We start from the raw sequence: 6,673 nt of genomic DNA on the forward strand, positions 1-6,673 counted from the left end.
AGGAAAGTATAGTTACCGATCGCAGAGCCTGCAACCGATCCAGAGCTCCTATATTGAAGACTAAGCTCCCCCCTTGTCATGGGCACATGCTCTTTAACTAGCCAGTCATGGGCATATGCTGTTTCCACTTGACTTGGGACGCCTGTTATTCACTAACGTAACAGAAATTTACAAGGGAAGGGACTCGTCGTGGGACTTGGCCACGACACGAATGCAACTTTGATTGTTTCAATCACCTCTTTATTCTACGGCATTACCTCCGTCATCACCGTTGCATTAATCTCATAAATAAATACACAAATTTATGAGGTGCTTACATTAACCTCATAAATTTGTGTATTTATTGTTTTGATGTGAGAATGGAGAACTTTCGCATGGACTCTAATAGGAGTTTTTGGGTTGTTTGAAAGTGCATTAAAAATATCATTTTATAATTTTATGGGGTTACAGTAATATATTTCATTCTATCATGCATGTGGTTCTATGAAAAATTTGACATTAATAAAAAAAAACTATTAATTATAATAATATATTAATAAAAAAACGTAATTTTCAAATTCTTTGTCGATCAACAAAAACATGTGGTTAATTAGAGTTTTAGCAAAAATTCTTAACTTAAGCAAAAAATTATAATTTACCTAATAAAAATATTTAATGCTATAATTTTAATCTAGAATACACGAAAATAAGAAGTTTATTAGATACTAAATAAGAATTAAAGTGAATTTATTACGTAATCATTAAGTTTTAAAATTATTATAGACCTTTAAAAATATTATAATTATTATAGAAAATGCCTCGTTCCAAATTGTCTGCTATTATAAAATTGAATATAATAAAAATATTAAAAAGACGATTGTATTAGTTTCTAAAGTAACTGACGAGGACAGCTTAGGTAATTTATTCAAAAAGGCTTATTAGCGCCGTCATTAGAACAAAAAATCTTATGTCGTCAACACATAACCGACCGCAATGTGTATTGTCCAGTTAAGTGAAAGTGTTACAGAATATTATAAAAATGCCTGTTAAATACTTCTACTCAATTTGTGGGGTAGTAAGCTACCAGTTAACATACATAGAAAAATGTAAATTTGGCTCTTAGTATAGTTTCGCTTTGTGCTACCCGAATTCCCAGAAATACTCGTCAGATAGTTTCGGTAACAGCCAGAACTCAAATATCAAATTTCAAGAAATTCCATCAACTCGTTCTGTAGATTTGGTAAAAAATCTAAAATTGGCCCCCAGATCAGTTTCCGAGCCCAGATTTTCCAAAAAATTTATATGTTCATCGCTTTAATACTTCAAATTTAAATATTAAATTTCAATGAAATCGGTTGGCTGATTCTCTTTATATAGGCAAAAATGTATATTTGGCTCGTTGTAAACGTCCAGTTGCTGACGCCCGATTTCTTCCAAAAGTTAAGAGGTTTCGCGGACGGACGAGCGGAGCTTATATATGAAATTTCAGGATCATGAAAAAAAATCTGTTGAATATTTTCTTCATAATGATCAAAAATGTAAAACAGGCCCGCCAAAAAGAGCAGTTCCCGAGGCCTAATATATCCCAAAAGTTGATCAGTTCGTGCCATAGTTGAAAAAAAACTTACATATAAAATTTCACCAAAATCGGTTCAGCCGAACTTGAGAAACACGCGTACACACAGACCGATAGACTGACCGACCGACAGACCGACAGAAGAGCGTTTCCACCGAAAATTCGATATTCAAAATTTACTTCCATACGGTCGATAAAAATTCCTCTGCATTATTGTATAAAAAGGATGAGAATTATTTATTCACAATATGTATAAATTTGGCACCCATTTGCAAAAGGGGACAAGTCGGTATTTCTAAAAAAAATGAGATATGTATACCATTTTGTAGATGCTTCAAAACTCTATCATTTTGAAAAATAAAAAGTTAAATATGTATAAAATTTAACACATAATTGCTATCCAAAATATAGCAAATAAATGCTATCCAAAATTGGGACTAGTTATGTGTTAATAATATTGGTTGGTTAAAATGGGGTTAAGTTCTGTATGTTGTTAAGTTCTGTAACGCAAACTCAAAATGAAATTGCAAAAGAAGGCAATTTCTTAAAAAATATTAATTAACGATTTTCAAAATAGGTACTATTAAAAAGAATGTATTTTTCATTTTCAAATTGTGGAAAAAAAAATCATCAACTTTCGTGGATAGTTCATAATCAGTTTTTCAGCATTTGCCAAAATTTGTTTATGAGTGACTTATCCCGTTTTGCAAATGGGTGACAGAAATAATATTACATATGTATTTCTATTATTTCTCGTATGAATATCTCCTAATATGCATAACTTAACTCGCATACATTCCTAAAAAGAAATATGTAATTTTAATTTTAAAAGAATATATGAAATAATTTATATGAATTATGAAGCATGTTTTTATAACATAAAACTATAAAATTTTAGCACTTATAAACCTGAAAAAGGTTGAATTTTAACTTCTTTTAACTGAAATTACAATTTATAGATCATGTAAAGGTTCAAAGGTGGATTTTTTACACTTCAGCAAAACCAATGAAACTTCATGGATTTTGCGACGCTTCTGCAAGAGCATATCGCGGCGTCAATATTAATAACCACCGAAACAAACTTAGCACTATCATCACAAAAACTTTCAATTCCGCGAACATAACTAAAAGGAGCAAAATTACTAATGAAACTACTTAAAAAGTTACAAATTATTTAGAAGTATCAGATATAGTAGGAGGAAGACTACGAAGGAAAAGTATCGACGACAATTTCTAGGTTCTAGTCATTTCGACGACGACTAGGTTCAAGTCATTTGGCACCATTAATAGTAGACCACCAAAAACCAATGATGGAGTGAAAAACTTAACCATGTCATTAATCCTGGGAAAATTTTGGATTACTCACGAACTCCACAAAGTAAAAACACGAGTAGTGGAGTATTTCGCTTCTTATAACGCACGCCAAAACATGCAATTCATGTGTGATCTACCTGCAGCTGGAGTAGCCATTTCAATACAGGTGCTGACTTTGTTGATCCAATAAAAATGAAATGAAGCAAGTTGCGTAACGCCAATATAATAAAAGTTAATATTTGTATGTTTGTTTGCTTCGTAACTGTCCAACGAAGCCTTTATTGCAACATTAGAACAATTAGTTGCAAGGCCCGGATATGTGGCGCTAATTTACAGCGACAATAGTACCAGCTTTGTAGGAGCATAAAACCAGATTCAACCAACAAGAAATTCGGCCATTTTATATTAGAGCAGTCAATTCATGTCATTTTACTCCTCCAGGCGCTCCTTATTGGTGGATTATCGGAAGCTAGAGTGAAATCCGTAATGTATCATCTCTTTCGAAAACCATTGCCGGTACCAAACTCTCATTTGAAGAATTAGGAACCCTTCTAGCAAAAATCGAAATTAATTTAAACTCGCGTCTACATACATCACTTACAGCAGACATAGATAACATAGAAGTGTTAACATCAGGACACTTTTGGCAGGTTCAAAAGTATTCGCTGTAACATGATAAATATGCAAGAAAATCTGCTTCGGTTTCATCATTAGAACAAAACAACAACAATATATCAATATAAAGCTAGTAATGGAATACTATCAGAGCAAGTTCGTCACCCACCATTCGATTTTGTTTGAAAGCTGTCAAATGTTTTTTTTGATATCCTACCTCAAGATACAGCTAAAAAATAAGAAAACAAAATTAATGATGCCAAATTAAGTAGCCATACTACGCAGGAGTTGGTAAATAATTATACTTCTATACTAGAAACGTTCAATTTAGTGAAACTATCTGATAAAAGATTCAGAGAATTGGGTGTATTTCAGTTATCCTAATGATTAACCAACTAGAAGAAAAACAAAACTCATTACATTACAATATCTTTAAAGGCTTTTAGAAAACAATTGTTCATCATAAGAGATCATATCTACATTTCTGAAATCAAAAATGCACAGCTACTTCTGCAAATATAAGAATTAATGACCGTACAGAGTTGAATAACATAATATCGCTTCATTTTTGAATGCGAAATTCCGCAGCTACATCAGATTTGTTTCAAATTTTCCATATAATCCCAATACCAACACTTTGTGAGAATCATTTTATAATAATCAACCCATCATCGAAAGACATCATAATTAATTTAGCTCCTGACTCATATTATCCAATTAAGGAAAATAAGTTTAAAAACTGCCTATCCTTCAACGACAATAAAATTGTGCCATAAGTTGTATCTGATATACAACAAAAAATTCGAAGTTACTCAATGTGAAGTTCAATTACTCAATCACCATACAGAATTACCTGAAACTTGTATACCTGAAACTTGTATGATTTCAAAAATGGCTTGACAACAAATATGGATTCATATGAAAACCACCAATAATTGGATTTATGTTATGGACTGAAAAAGAATATTAGAACAAGCAGGAATCTTAAAAATTCATAACTACCAATTGAAATAACCAATAATGACGATTTCTACGCACGGTGCTATTAATAGTCAAGTCGAATTATCGTATTTTGCTGCTAGGAACATCACCAATTTCAATCATACTAGCACTTGTATTATGGTTCATTATCAGAAAATGGAGGGCTCGACAAGAAATTCCACAGCCTCAATCCAGAGCTCGTAATCGTTCATCAGAGACAGCTTAAGACTTATAGTATATAAGTACTCATGTATTCACCTAAATTAAACAAAATTTTTGAATTTTCTTGTACTAGATATTAAATTTCATACCTTTTTAAATTGTTAAAATCTTAACATTAATAGGTAGTTGATTAAATTATATTTGCCACAGGCAACAAAATAAAATTTATAGCTCTTACAAATTAAAAAAACTTCGTTGGTGTCGAATCTCTTGTATTAATTTTTGAATACAGTTGCTTGTATCCATTTATCCCTTATGATCCCGTTTTTTGGAAAAGTAATTCTGCATCCTTCGACGGAACACCTTTGGGGCATTTCTATTTATATAAACGTAATCAAACATGTTATTATATTTTATTTAAATATGATTACAATAAAAACTTTAAAAAGTACACCAAATCTTACTAATTTATTAAATCATTTTTTCTTTTAATTACAAAAGTTTATTTTTTCTATTGAATAAATATATATAAAGTTTTATGTCATTCTATTTATTGTGTTTTATTACGACCGATATCCCATCAACGTTTCCAATTATATACCTATATGTGAAATGAATGGGTACATATTCTTTAATCCTTATTTTATTTACATTGTAAAATAGTGCGATATTACATCTACATCTACGGTTAATATATACGAGTATTTCATTATATGGAGGAGGGGGTCGTTTAAAATTTCCTAAGCTTGAAGGGGGTCGCTATATAAAAAAGTTTAAGAAGCCCTGGTCTATAACAATATTATTTTTCGCTCTACAATTTTTTTTAAATTTTTAGTAAACAGCAAAAAAAGAAAGAGAACTTATTCATTAATGACTATTTATTATACTCCAACTGCAGTACTCATAGCTCACAGGGATAAATTATTTTTGGTAGTATTTTTACATGTAAAAAGTTGTCTACAGCCAATATTTGATCCCAGATCATAAAAATTGAAAATTTTTTTTGTTTATCTTGAATTTTTAACGTCTTTAGATATAGTTTTTGTATTTTGCCAGAAATATTTACATATATGTATTGATTTAGAAAGTCATACAAAAAAACGTGAACATTATATTTTTCTACTTTTTAGCTTTTTAAATTCTACTTGTCAGTTTTTTGGAAAAATATACTGAAAATTACAATATATCTGAAAATTTTGAAGTACATATTAAAAAACTTAAAAATACTAATTTCCTTTAAAAAAATTTAATAAAAAGCGTTTTTGTGTGAGAATATTTATTGAGTTCATATAATTTGATTTTCAACATTTTTTTTCAAAAAACACAATGTACTCGTAAGTTTTTATTATTAAAAGTACTGACTGCATTAATATGTACACATTTTGTCATAGTATGTGTAGACACTCACACATAAATACATATTTGTTTCTTATGAACAAAATAAATTATTTACAAATCGAAAAGATTTATTATTAAAAGGAGCTATCAAAATAAAGTTGGTTCAAACTTTAAACGGTTTTCCAAGTGAGAAAATTCCACTGCTTTTAAAAAACCTAGAGGCGTTAACATAATGCTCGAATTCAAAAGTTGATTGTGTCATTTATTGTTAGCTTTTATTCATAGAAATTCGAAAAAGCTTGCAGTTTCGGAAATAATTACTGCCAAAAATGCGGCTTTTACAAATTAAAAAGTTAACTATTAATTTTAGAGGACACTTTTAATATTTTTAATTTTCAGTTATGCCGTACCGGTGTAAAAAATGCCAGCCGCAACTTTTTTGCGTTTGAATATTTGTGGCTTTTTTAAAATGGTTCTTTGATAGGTTATAACTTTTTGAGGAAAGGAGGAGATAGTTAAAACTTTTCTTCTATGCAAGTAAGTTTCTAGTAAAGATGCTTTTATGTATTATGAAATTCCATTTTTATATTTTAAGAGTGTTTCAAGAAGTTTTGCAAACGGTTCCACGGACGGATGAATGGACAGAGGGAAACTATACGCACTTATTTTCAAAATTTTTGAAGAGAGCTAAAAAAATGAAATAAGTCA

The sequence above is a fragment of the Condylostylus longicornis genome, unplaced genomic scaffold (genome assembly GCF_029603195.1).
Source record: "Condylostylus longicornis isolate FDR11 unplaced genomic scaffold, ASM2960319v2 ptg000135l, whole genome shotgun sequence".
Taxonomy (NCBI): Eukaryota; Metazoa; Arthropoda; class Insecta; order Diptera; family Dolichopodidae; genus Condylostylus; species Condylostylus longicornis.